Consider the following 14,178-nt stretch of genomic DNA (forward strand, 5'->3'; position numbering starts at 1 on the left):
GAGCCACTCAGAGCTCCTGCCGCAGCGCAGATCCATGGCCAGGCCTACAAACCGAACAACTGGAATCCTCTCCCACTCATTTGCCTTCTTCCCATCCTCCTCCCTCCCTCCCTCAGGCCCCAGAGCAGTGTCGGCTGGAGGGAATGGATTTACCTATGGAGTCGGGGCAAGTAAGGGTTTCTTCAGAAGCCATCTCAGGGAGCTCCTGACCTGGCTGGAGAATGAGGTCTCCCCCTTAAAAAAGTAATTATTAGTCTGAAAATGTCTTCTTCCTGATAATTTAGTTCCAGCCACTCCTCTTTCTCTAGCCTAAACTTTGGAGTGAGGCTGAGCCCCTCTACCCCAAGGATATCAACCTCTAGCATATCCAGGCAGAAAATGACTCCCTCTGCCTACTCACTACCTCTTACATTCGAAGGACTCACTGCCCCTACATCCATGGAAGGCTTCTAAACTCTTACCCTAGAGAAACATAACTCCTCTGGACCCCAAACCGGCCCTGGCCACCTTCCCCTTCCCCTTCCCCCCCTGCATTAGCAAATTCTTCCTTTTTCTTTAAGACCTAACTCTTGTCGCTTCTATGAACTTTCCCAGCTGAGTGAGAAACTCAGAGCACCTTGTTGCCTTTATCATTTAGTACTGTAATCATTTATGTGGCTGTATCTCCACAGGAGAGTGAACTCCCTGAGACTAGGGGCCATATATCTTCGCGCCCTCAGCAGGACCCAGCACAAGACTGGTACAAGGCACGCTTCAGCAAATGTTTGTTAAATGGGTAAGTTTACAGTCCTACACCACAAATCAATGGGAAATGGACATTTTAGTAGATAGTGCTGGGAAATTTGGCTCACCATAACGAGAAAAATAAAACTGGATCCCTATTTATTTCCACATGAGAGGGTGGAGAATATCTTTGTGACCTAGGACTGTGGAAGGACTTTTTAAACAAAGTCCCAAATGCACAAACCATGAGGAAAAGATTTGTGATGAAGTCTGTGATAGGAATGAAAATTGGTATTACTACTTTGGAAAACAATTAAGAAGTAATCAGAATAGTTAAAGATGGCCCTGGGACCCAGCAATTCTTAGAGATGTGCATATATATATATTTATATATACACACACACACACACACACACACACATATATATATGTATTAAGTCCTAGAGAAATTCTTAAACATATGCACAAGGAGGCATGTGCAAGAATATTCATTGCAAAATAAAGATAAAACAATCAAAAGAATATTCATTGCAGAACTGTTAGTAATAGAGAAAAAAATCTCAACAATCTAAAAGTTCACCAAAAGGAGAATAAATAAATAGTGGTATAGCCACACAACAGAATACTATATACAACAGTGAAAAAAATGAACCAGAATTAGGTATATCAATCCAGATAAATTTCAGAAAGATAATGCTGTGATAAAATGCAAGTTGTGGAAGGATATATGATGTGTGAGACCATTTATATAGATTTTTTTTAAACTAGAAAACAATACACTATGTTGTTTATCAATTACATAGATATGTAAACAATATTTTTTAAACAAATTAAACACCAAATGCAAAATGGTGATTACGTCTGGGGAACAAAATGAGAGAGAAATACACAGGGGACTTTGTCTAATATTTTATCTGGGTAATAGGTACATGGGTGTGTGCTATATTATTCTTCATACATATTTGTATGCCTGAAGTATTTCATATTTTTTAGAAAGACTATGAGGATCTATAACAAAATTAATGGTGTCTAAATCTAGATCAGTGGTTCTCAAACTTGGGCTACAGCAGAATCACTTGGGAGAGCTTGTTAAAATACCATATGCTGGGCCCCACACCCAGAATTGTGTTTTAGTTAAGTCTGTAGTAGAGCCCAGGAATTTGCATTTCTAACAAGTTCCCAGGTGGTGGTGGTGGTGGTGGTGATGATGGTGGTGATGATGATGATGATGATGAAGCTGCTGCTGCTGCTAGTCCAGGTACCACATTTTGAGAACTGCTGACAGAGAAAATGAAATTATCAATGAATTTAGTTTTCTTCATTGTGCTTTTCTTTGTTTTCCATGTATTCAATGAGTGAGTGTTACTTTAGGGAGAGGTTTTTGTTGTTTTTTAAATTCTCTTTCATCTCTACTTCCCACTCTCATTTCCTTCATGTAGGCAAGCATTTTAAAGTGTTTTATGCATATCTTTTTGTTTATATGTGTTCTTGCAAAATATGTATTGTTGTTTTACATGCATGTTCCCCAAAATTTTCATTTTTCCATTTTTCAAAATTCAGAACAGTTGAAAAAATAGTACAATGAAAGCCCATATACTCTTAATATTTTGCCAAATTTGTTCTACTTCTCTTTATATGTATATGTATACATCTTCTTGCAGGCAGTATAACAACAGCTCACCCCTAAAAGCTTCAGCACACATCTACTAGAATAAGGACATTCTCCTGCATAACCACAATACCATTATCACACCTAAGAAAACTTACTAATTCAATAATACCATCAAAGATACCCTATATTCAAATTTTCCAATTGAGCCCAAAATGTTCTTAGACCTGCTCTGATTTTTTGATCCCAGTATCTAATTAAGGTTTGTGTATTACGTTTGGTTGTTGTAGCACTTTAACCTCTTTTAATCTAAAATAGTATCCCTAGATTTTTTTTGTGTTTGAGATTACACTGATACTTTTCAAGAGTCCAGGCCAGTTTCTTGTAGACTGTCACACAGAATAACTGGATTCATCTGCTCTTTCCACATGATTAGATTCAGGTTAAATAATTTGAGCATAACAGTACCTAGAGGATACCGCTTACTTCATATTGTATCTCCTCAGGAGGCACATAACACCAGGTTGTCCCACTGTGGAGAATGTTTTGTGTCTGTGCATTTTTGTTTTATATAAATGGTATCTCAATCTGTTTCTTACTTTTTTCATTCAGCCTTTTGTTTTTAAAGCCTATCCATATTGCTGTGTATACATCTAATCCACTGCTTCTAACTGCTCATGCTAACCAGTGTGCCTTCACCACATTTTCCCTGAATATTCCCCCAATAATGGACAGCAAGATTGCCTCCAGCTCCATGACACCACAAGTAATACTGTGATGAACATCCTTGTGCATGTCTTCTTATTGGTCTGTATGAGAATTTCTTTTGAAACATATACCCAGGAACAGAATGATTGCATCATAAAGTGTGCATATACTTAGTTTGACTAAGAATACTAATACTTCTAAATGATTCTCTGGGATGGCTACACCAGTCCAGTTTTACCACCAGTGTACAAAGATTCCTGGATCCCTACATCCTCACTGACACTTGACATTTTCCAGCTTTCTAGTTTTTACTGGTCTAATAGGTTTAGTAGGTATTACTATATCTTACGTTGTTTTAGTTTACATTTCTCTGATTATTAATTAATTTTTTTTGGCCGTGTCTCGCGGCTTGTGGGATCTTAGTCCCCTGACCAGGGATTGAACCTGCTCCCTCAGCAGTGAAAGCACAGAGTCCTAACCACCGGACCACCAGGGAATTCCCACTAATTAATTTTTGAGCATCTCTTTAGATGTGTGTCAAACGCCTCTTCTGTAAATTGCCTGCTTGTATAGTTGGGCCATTTTTTCTATTAGGGTTCCTATCTTTCCTGTTGATCTGCTAGAGTTCCTTATATAGTCTAGCTATTAGGCCCCTGTTGGTTTCAGTCCCCTGAAACCAACAGGATTCTCTCCCTGTTTTAACTTTGCCCATGATAGCCATCTTTGAACAGAAACTGTTAATTTTAATGTAGTCAAATGCATCACATTTTTGCTTTATGGTTTTTGGTTTGCGGGGTTTTACTTAAAAAGTAATTCCCTCCTCCTAGGTCACAAAGGTATTCTTCTTTTTTTTTTCTATTAACTTTATAGTTTTACCTTTCACCTTTAGGTTTTAATCCATTTAGAATCCACGCTCATATGTGGTGACAGGTAGGTATGCAATTTTATTTTTTCCACATAGTGAGCCACATTTCCCACCACCAAATACTAAACAATCCCTTTTTCATTGATTTACCATGCCACCTTTGTCATATATTATGAAACATACACACATAGGTCTGTTTCTGTTCTTGTACTAATACCACCTTGTTTTTAATATTTTGTAACGTATCTTAAATCTGATAGGGCAAGTCCCCTCATCTTTAGTCTTCTTTTGGGTTGTCTTAACTATATCTCTGAATAAATTTTAAAAAGATTTTATGAAGCTCTTCAAAAAACCAACTATAATTTTGATTAGGATTGCACTGAATTTATAGATTAATTTGGGGGAGTTGACACCATCAAAATATTAACTTGTCCCATCCAAGATCATGGAATGTCTCCTCATTTGTTCAGTTCACCTTCTATCTGTGCTCTTTATTAAGAGTTTAAAGTTTTCTCTTTAGAATTTTTGTGTGTTTTTACTAATTTAATTCCTAGTGGCTTTACAGTTTTTGTTACTATTCTGAATATTTTAATTTTTTGAATAGGTAATATACATGCATTTTGAATAGCAAAACTATATAAAAATTACACTTTGAGAATTGTCACTCATCTTTGTCCATTCTACCCAGTTGCCACCATACACACCGCCCACAGTTACCAGTTTTATTCTTCCAGTGTTTCTTTATGCAGATACAAACAAGTATAAATGTATATCCTATTCCATCTCCCTCTTTCTTACACAAAAGGTGACGTACTATACATACAGTTGTACATGTTGCTTTTTTCACATGATACATCCTGCAGGTCCTTACATATCAGAGCATTAGAAAGTTTCCACTACATAGAAAGTCATGTAGTATGACTTGAAACTGTTGAAAACTGAGAAACCGTTACATTATGTGGATGTGTAATAGTTTATTTAATGACTGCAATACCCTACTGATGGATGTTCAGGGTATTTTCAGTCCTTTGGTATTACAAATGGTGCCATAATGAATAGACATTTCATATGTATGCAAATATTTCTATAGGATAAATTCTAAGAATCACATTTGTAACTTTGGTAGATATTGTCAAAATTTCCCTCCGTAGGTGTACCATTTTGCACTTACCACCCATGTATGAGTTTATGTGTTTCACCATCACCTCACTCAGAAAGTGTATCGTTAAAGACCTTCAGATTTTTGACAATGTGATAGGTGAGAAACAGTATCTCACTGTAGTTTTAATTGACATTTCTCTTATGATGAGTGAGGTTGATCATCTTTTCATATGTTTAAGGGTCATTTTTGTCTTTTCCTGTGAGTTGTCTATTTATATGCTCTGTTTATTTTCTCGATTTCTACAAGCTTGTTATATAATTAGAGAAATTAGACCTTTGTGAATGATATCAGTTGTCAGTATTTTTTCCCAGTTTGTTCTTTTGACTTTGCTAATGGATTTTTTTTCCAAGCAAATTTTACTTTATTTTTATGTAAACAAATTTATCTATGTTTTCTTTTATGGATTCTAGATTTTGATTTGTACTTTTGTGATAGATTGCATTAATGATCCCAATTTTTTATGTGTCTCCACACCCTTTGGTAGTGCCCTCCCATACTGACTGAGTTTGGCCATATAACTTACTTCAACCAACAGGATAGTAGCAAATTTGATATAAGTAGAGACCTGAGAAAGCTCTTGCATATTCTGCTTCCTCTCTTGGACCCCTGCCACTGCTATGAGAACATACCCAGGCTAGTCTGCTGGAGGGATGTGAGAGACATATAGAAATGAGCCTGGTCCTCCCAGCCAAGGCATCCTATAGCAGCCAACCTCCAGCCAAGCCACCAACTTAGTGCAGACACATGAGCTGGCAGAGTTGAGATCAACAGAGCCTGATCCAGTGCGTAGAACCTCTCAGCTGACCATAGACTCTGTCTGAGTTTGGGTATCTAAATATTCATTTTGGTTTTTTATAGAGAATTATTATAGCAATAGTCCCCCATCATTGTTCTTCCTTTTCAGAGATATTCTGGCTGTGCTTGTTTGTTATTTTAACATTTGATCTTTAATTCAGCTTGTCTAGTTTCAGAAAAAGAGAAAATGTGGTATTTTTAATTAGCTTATACTAAATTTATAAATTAATTTTACATCTTTATGATTTTGAGTCTTCCTATTTAAGAAATGGGTTGCCTTTCTATTTGTTTCTTCAGAGTGTTACAAAAGTTTTCTCTTGAAGGATTTAGACATTTCTTGTTAAGTTTGTTTCTAGGTATTTGCTGTAGACTGAATGTTTGTGTCTTCCCCCACCCCCCGAATTTTACGTTGAAACCTAACCCCCAGTTTGATAGTGTTTGGAGGTAGGACCTTTGGCAGGTGATTAGATCATGAGATTGGAGCCCTCATGACTGGGATTAGTGCCCTTATAAAAGAGACCTAAGAGAGCTCCATTGCCCCTCCTGCCATGTGAGGACACAGCCAGAAGATGGCTGTCTGTGAACCAGGAAGTGGGCCCTCCCCAGACATAAAACCTTTGAGTGTCTTGATCTTGGACTTCCCAGACTCTAGAACTGTGAATAATAAATTTCAGTTTTTTATAAGCCAACCGGTCTGTGGTATTCTGTTATAGCAGCCCCAACAGACTAAGACATTATTTTGTCTTTTTTGTTGCTATGATAAATGGACCCTTCTCTTCCATATATCTTCTAATTGAATGATTTCTGTATATTAATTTTATATCCTGCTACCTTTCTGAGTTCTCTTGTTTGTAATAGTTTTCTATTGGTTTGCTTGGGTTTTCTGGCTCTACAGTCTTATCTATAAGTAATGATAGCTTTACCTCCTCCATTCCAATTGTAATTTCTAATTTCTTTTTCTTTTCTAATCACAATGCTTTTGCTACCTCCAATATAATGTTAAATTGTAGTGGAGCGAGTAGATACCCTTGTGAGTTTAGCATATAAATGCTGCTAGTGTTTCCTGGTTAAGTGAAGTGCTGGATTGCTGGATTTGGGGATGGATGGATGGATGGATGGATAGATAGATAAATAGATAGATAGATAGATAGATAGATAGATAGATAGATAGATAGATAGATAGATAGGCAGACATAATTATATTAAGGAAGAAATTTTTATAAAGAATTTTTATAAAGGATGGGTATTGAATTTTGTCAAATGGTTCTTTGGCATCTCTGAAAATGATGATATGATTTTTCTCCTTAGATTCAACAATGTTAGATTGTATTAATGGATTTCCTGATATTGAATGATTTTTGCCTTCCTGGAAATAAACTCCACATAGTCAGGGATTCTGTTTGCTAATATTTTATTTAGGATTTTGCATCAATATTCATAAGTGAAAATTGGTTTATATCATTTTCTTTTTCTTGTGAAATCTTTGTTAGATCTTGATATCAATGTTATACTCACTTCATAAAAAGAATATGAAAGTGTTCCTTCTTTATCTAGGCTCAGGAAAATAAAAATAACATTCAAATGATCTGCTTTTCAGTGTTAGCAGAATTTCCCTGTGAAATCATCATGGCCCAATGCTTTTGGGCAAAAGTAGCTCTTTATAACTTTTTCTATTTCTTCCATGGAAATTGGTCTATATGGACTTTTCTCTTTTAGACTTTTGGTAAATTATATTTTCCTAGGATGTTTTCCATTTCTTCAAGGTCTTTAAAACGATTTGCATAGAGTTACATGAGGAAGTCCTTTATAATGTTTAAAATGTCCTCTTACTATAGTTATGTCCAACTTTTCATTTCCTGGTTTGTGTCTTTGTGCTCTCTCCTTTTCTTGATTATTATTTAATGGCTTATATATTTCTTTTTCACAGAATTGGTTAATCTATTTATTTATTAGTTCTACTGTTACCTATTTTCTAACTCCTTTATTTGAACTTTTCTCTTTGTTAATTCTTTCCTTCTGTTCCCCTTAAGTTTATTCTGTTTCTCTTTCACTAACTTTCTGAGTTGGGTTCATTTAATTTTTTCCCTTGTTTTTAGTATAAGTATTTTGAGGCAATGAACTTTTCTCTGACTGCTGCTTTATCTGTACCCACAGATTCTGATACGTAATGTTTTCATTATTATTACTGTCTAGAAATTCAGCAATTTTGGTTTGAGTTTGCCCTTTGACCCAATAATTATTTGACAGAGAGTTTTTATATATTCAGATGGAAGATCTTTTTTACATTCATTTCTACTTTTATCCAGTTGTGATCAGAGAACATTGTCAATATTAGTTCTGCCTTTTGGAATTTATTGAGATTTTCTTCTTGGCCTAATATTGATTTTGTTGTTTAGGTTTTCTGTATTCTTACTGGGTTTTTGTTGCTGTCGTTGTTCATTTGATCTGTCCTGGAATGAGAAAGGTGAGTTAAATTTCTCCTGTTTTTAGTGTGTTTCAATCTATTATCTATTTCTCCTTGTATCTCTTAATATTTCAGCTTTGTGAAAGTTGCTATGTTATTTGATACAAAAATACTCATAACTTTATATTTTCATTGTGAATTGTGGCCTTTTTTATCTCAATTAATGCTTTTTTGTAATAAGCTTTTTATTTCAGAATAATTTTAGTTTTATAGAACCCTTCATCTAGTTGCCCCTCATGTTAATATCTTATATGACTACATCTGTGAAAACTAAGAGATTAGCATTAGTACATTGCTATCAATTAAACTCCTGACTTTATTCAGATTTCACCAGTTTTTCCACTAATATACTTTTTCTGTTCCAGGCTCCAAACCAGAATCCCACATTGCATTTAGTCATCATATCTCCTCCAAACTGTGGACAGTTCCTTAGTCTTTCCTTTTCATGACATTGACAGTCAATTAATGCCTTTCATTCTGACTTTCTAACTGGGCTGATGATTAAGATTACAACCTCTGCTTTCTTTATTTGCATTTGACTGGTATACCTTTGCCCTTCTTGTATTTTTAACCTCTCTGAATCTATTTGTTTTAGTTGACTCTCTTGAATACAGTAGTTGGGTTTTGCTCAGGGATCCAATAGAAAACTGTTTTTCTTTAAATAGATGAGCTAAGACCATTTATATTTATTGATACAAAAGATGTTTCGTGTTAATATTGTCACATTATTTTAAGTTTTATTTTTAGCTATATTTTTATATATTAAAATCATTTACTATGTAGTCTATTTTTATTGATTTTTTTATCAGTTAACGCTCAATTTTTTTGTTTTCTTTAATTTTTGAATTTATGAATTTTATTTATTCTTTCACACAGCAGGTTCTTATTAGTTATACATTTTATACATACTAGTGTATATATGTCAATCCCAATCTCCCTATTCATCACAACACCAGCATGCCCCCGCCACTTTGCCCCCTTGGTGTCCATATGTTTGTTCTCTAAATCTGTGTCTCTATTTCTGCCCTGCAAACCAGTTCATCTGTACCATTTTTCTACATTCCACACATACGTGTTAATATATGATATTTGTCGTTCTCTTTCTGACTTACTTAACTCTGTATGACAGTCTCTAGATCCATCCACCTCACTACAAATGACCCAATTTCGTTCCTTTTTATGGCTGAGTAATATTCCCTTGTATATATGTACCACATCTTCTTTATCCATTAGTCTGTCGATGGGCATTTAGCTTGCTTCCATGACCTGGCTATTGTAAATAGTGCTGCAATGAACATTGGGGTGCATGTGTCTTTTTGAATTATGGTTTTCTCTCAGTATATGCCTAGTAGTGGGATTGCTGGGTCATATGATAATTCTATTTTTAGTTTTTTGAGGAACCGCCATACTGTTCTCCATACTGGCTATATCAACTTACATTCCCACAGCAGTGCAAGAGGGTTCCCTTTTCTCTACACCCTCTCCAGCATTTGTTGTTTATAGATTTTCTGATGATGCCCATTCTACCTGGTGTGAGATGATACCTCATGGTAGTTTTGATTTGCATTTCTCTAATAATTAGTGATGTTGAGCAGCTTTTCATGTGCTTCTTGTCCATCTATATGTCTTCTTTGGAGAAATGTCTATTTAGGTCTTCTGCCCAGATTTCGATTGGGTTCTTTGTTTTTTTAATATTGAGCTGCGTGAGCTGTTTATATATTTTGGAGATTAATCTTTGTCAGTTCATTCATTTGCAAATATTTTCTTCCATTCTGAGGGTTGTCTTTTCGTCTTGTTTGTAGTTTCCTTTGCTTTGCAAAAGCTTTTAAGTTTCATAAGGTTCCATTTGTTTATTTTTGTTTTTATTTCAATTACTCTAGGAGGTAGATCAAAAAAGATCGTGCTGTGATTTATGTCAGAGTGTTTGACATAAACATAGGAAGCTATGTTTTCCTCTAACAGTTTTATAGTGTTAGTCTTACATTTAGGTCTCTAATCCATTTTGAGTTTATTTTTGTGTGTGATATTTTGGAGTGTTCTAATTTCATTCTTTTACATATAGCTGTCCAGTTTTCCCAGCACCACTTATTGAAGAGACTGTCTTTTCAACATTGTATATCCTTGCCCCCTTTGTCATAGATTAGTTGACCACAGGTGCGTGGGTTTATCTTTGGGCTTTCTATCCTGTTCCATTGATCTATATTTCTGCTTTTGTGCCAGTACCATATTGTCTTGATTACTGTAGCTTTGTACTATAGTCTGAAGTCAGGGAGTCTGATTCCTCCAGCTCCATTTTTTTCCCTCGAGACTGCTTTGGCTAGGGCTTCCTTGGTGGTGCAGTGGTTAAGAATCCACCTGCCAATGCAGTGGACATGGGTTCGAGCCCTGGTCCAGGAAGATCCCACTTGCTACAGAGCACCTAAGCCCATGCACCACAACTACCAAGCCTGCGCTCCAGAGCTACAAGCCACAACTACTGAGCCCACATGCTGCAACTACTGAAGCCTGCGCGCCTAGAGCCTGTGCTCCACAAGAGACGCCACTGCAATGAGAACACTGTGCACCACAAGGAAGAGTAACCCCCACTTGCTGCAACTAGAGAAAAGCCCGTGCACAGGAACAAAGACCCAACACAGCCAAAAATAAAATAAATTAATTAAAAAAGAAAAAAGACTGCTTTGGCTATTCGGGGTCTTTTGTGTCTCCATACAAGTTTTAAGATTTTTTATTCTAGTTCTGTAAAAACTGCCATTGGAAATTTGATAGGGATTGCACTGAATCTGTAGATTGCTTTCGGTAGTGTAGTCATTTTCACAGTATTAATTCTTCCAATCCAAGAACATGGTATATCTCACCATCTGTTGGTATCATCTTTAATTTCTTTCCTCAGTGTCTTATACTTTTCTGCATACAGGTCTTTTGTCTCCCTAGGTAGGTTTATTCCTAGGTATTTTATTCTTTTTGTTGCAATGGTAAATGGGAGAGTTTCCGTAATTTCTCTTTCATATTTTTCATCATTAGTGTATGGGAATGCAAGAGATTTCTGTGCATTAATTTTGTATCCTGCAACTTTACCAAATTCATTGATCAGCTCTAGTAGTTTTCTGGTGGCATTTTGTATCATGTCATCTGCAAACAGTGACAGTTTTACTTCTTTTCCAATTTGTATTCCTTTTATTTCTTATTCTTCTCTGATTGCCATGGCTAGGACTTCCAAAACTATGTTGAATAATAGTGGCGAGAGTGGACATCCTTGTCTTGTTCCTGATCTTAGAGGAAATGCTTTCAGTTTTTCACCATTGAGAATGATGTTGGCTGTGGGTTTGTCAATATGGCCTTTATTATGTTGAGGTAGGTTCCCTCTATGCCCACTTTCTGGAGAATTTCTACCATAAATGGGTGTTGAATTTTGTCAAAAGCTTTTTCTGCATCTATTGAGATGATCATATGGTTTTTATTCTTCAGTTTGTTAATATGGTATATCACATGGATTGATTTGCATTTATTGAAGAATCCTTGCATCCCTGGGATAAATCCCACCTCATCATGGTGTATGATCCTTTTAATGTGTTGTTGGATTCTCTTTGCTAGTATTTTGTTGAGGATTTTTGCATCTATATTCATCAGTGATATTGGTCTGTAAGTTTCTTTTTTTGTAGTGTCTTTGTCTGGTTTTGGTATCAGGGTGATGGTGGCCTCGTAGAATGAGTTTGGGAGTGTTCCTTCCTCTGCCGTTTTTTTGGAAGAGTTTGAGAAGGGTGGGTGTTAGCTCTTCTCTAAATGTTTGATAGACTTCACCCGTGAAGGTATCTGGTCCTAGACTTTTGTTTGTTGGAAGATTTTTAATCACAGTTTCAATTTCATTACTTGTGATTGGTGTGTTCATATTTTCTATTTCTTCCTGGTTCAGTCTTGTAAGGTTATACCTTTCTAAGAATTTCTCCATTTCTTCCAGGTTGTCCAATTTATTGGCATAGAGCTGCTTGTAGTAGTCTCTTAGGATGCCTTGTATTTCTGCAGTGTCTGTTGTTACTTCTTTTTCATTTCTAATTTTATTGATTTGAGTCCTCTCCCTTTTTTTCTTGATGAGACTGGCTAATGGTGTATCAATTTTGTTTATCATCTCAAAGAACCAGCTTTTAGTTTTATTGATCTTTGCTATTGTTTTCTTTGTTTCTATTTCATTTATTTCTGTTCTGTTCTTTATCATGTCTTTCCTTCTACTAACTTTGTGTTTTGTTTGTTCTCTTTCTCTAGTTCCTTTAGGTGTAAGGTTAGGTTGTTTATTTGAGATTTTTCTTGTTTCTTGAGGTAGGCTAGTATTGCTATAAACTTCCCTCTTAGAACTGCTTTTGCTGCGTCCCATAGATTTTGGATCGTCATGTTTTCATTGTAATTTGTCTCTAGGTATTTTTTGATTTCCTCTTTGATTTCTTCAGTGATCTCTTGGTTATTTAGTAACATATTGTTTAACCTCCATGTGTTTGTGTTTTTTACGTTTTTTCCCTGTAATTCATTTCTAATCTCATAGTGTTGTGGTCAAAAAAGATGCTTGATATGATTTCAATTTTCTTATATTTACTGAGGCTTGATTTGTGACCCAAGATATGATGTATCCTGGAGAATGTTCCATGTGTACTTGAAAAGTGTAATCTGCTGTTTTTGGATGGAATGTCCTATAAATATCAATTAAATCTATCTGGTCTGTTATGTCATTTAAAGCTTGTATTTCCTTATTAATTTTCTGTTTGGATGATCTGTCCATTGGTGTAAGTGAGGTGTTAAAGTCCCCCACTATTATTGTGTTACTGTTGATTTCCTCTTTTAGAGCTGTTAGCAGTTGCTTAATATATTGAGGTGCTCCTATGTTGGGTGCATATATATTTATAATTGTTATATCTTTTTCTTGGATTGATCCCTTGATCATTATGTAGTGTCCTTCCTTGTCTCTTATAACATTTTTTTTTTTTTTTGCGGTATGCGGGCTTCTCACTGTTGTGGCCTCTCCGATTGCAGAGCACAGGCTCTGGACGCACAGGCTCAGCGGCCATGGCTCACGGGCCCAGCCTCTCCACAGCATGTGTGATCTTCCCGGACTGGGGTACAAACCCGTGTCCCTAGCATCAGCAGGCAGACTCTCAACCACTGCACCACCAGGGAAGCCCTAACATTTTTATTTTAAAGTCTATTTTATCTGATATGAGTATTGCTACTCCAGCTTTCTTTTGATTTCCGTTTGCATGGAATATCTTTTTCCATCCCCTCACTTTCAGTCTGTATGTGTCCCTAGGTCTGAAGTGGGTCTCTTATAGACAGCATATATATGGGTTTTGTTTTGGAATCCATTCAGGGACCCTGTGTCTTTTGGTTCGAGCATTTAATCCATTCATGTTTAAGGTAATTATCTATATATATATTCCTATGACCATTTTCTTAATTGTTATGGGTTTGTTTTTGTAGGTCCTTTTCTTCTCTTGTGTTTCCCACTTAGAGAAGTTCCTTTAGCATTTGTTGCAGAGCTGGTTTGGTGGTGCTGAATTCTCTTAGCTTTTGCTTGTCTGTAAAGCTTTTGATTTCTCCATCGAATCTGAATGAGATTCTTGCCAGGTAGAGTAATCTTGGTTGTAGAGTCTTCCCTTTCATCATGTTAAATATATCATGCCAGTCCCTTCTGGCTTGTAGTTTCTACTGAGAAATCAGCTGTTAACTTTATGGGAGTTCCCTTGTATGTTGTCATTTTTCCCTTGTTGCTTTCAATAATTTTTCTTTGTCTTTAGTTTTCTTCAGTCTGATTACTATGTGTTTGGCGTGTTTCTCCTTGGGTTTATCCTGCCTGGGACTTTCTGTGCTTC

Source organism: Kogia breviceps, chromosome X (genome assembly GCF_026419965.1).
Source record: "Kogia breviceps isolate mKogBre1 chromosome X, mKogBre1 haplotype 1, whole genome shotgun sequence".
In the NCBI taxonomy this organism is placed as follows: Eukaryota; Metazoa; Chordata; class Mammalia; order Artiodactyla; family Physeteridae; genus Kogia; species Kogia breviceps.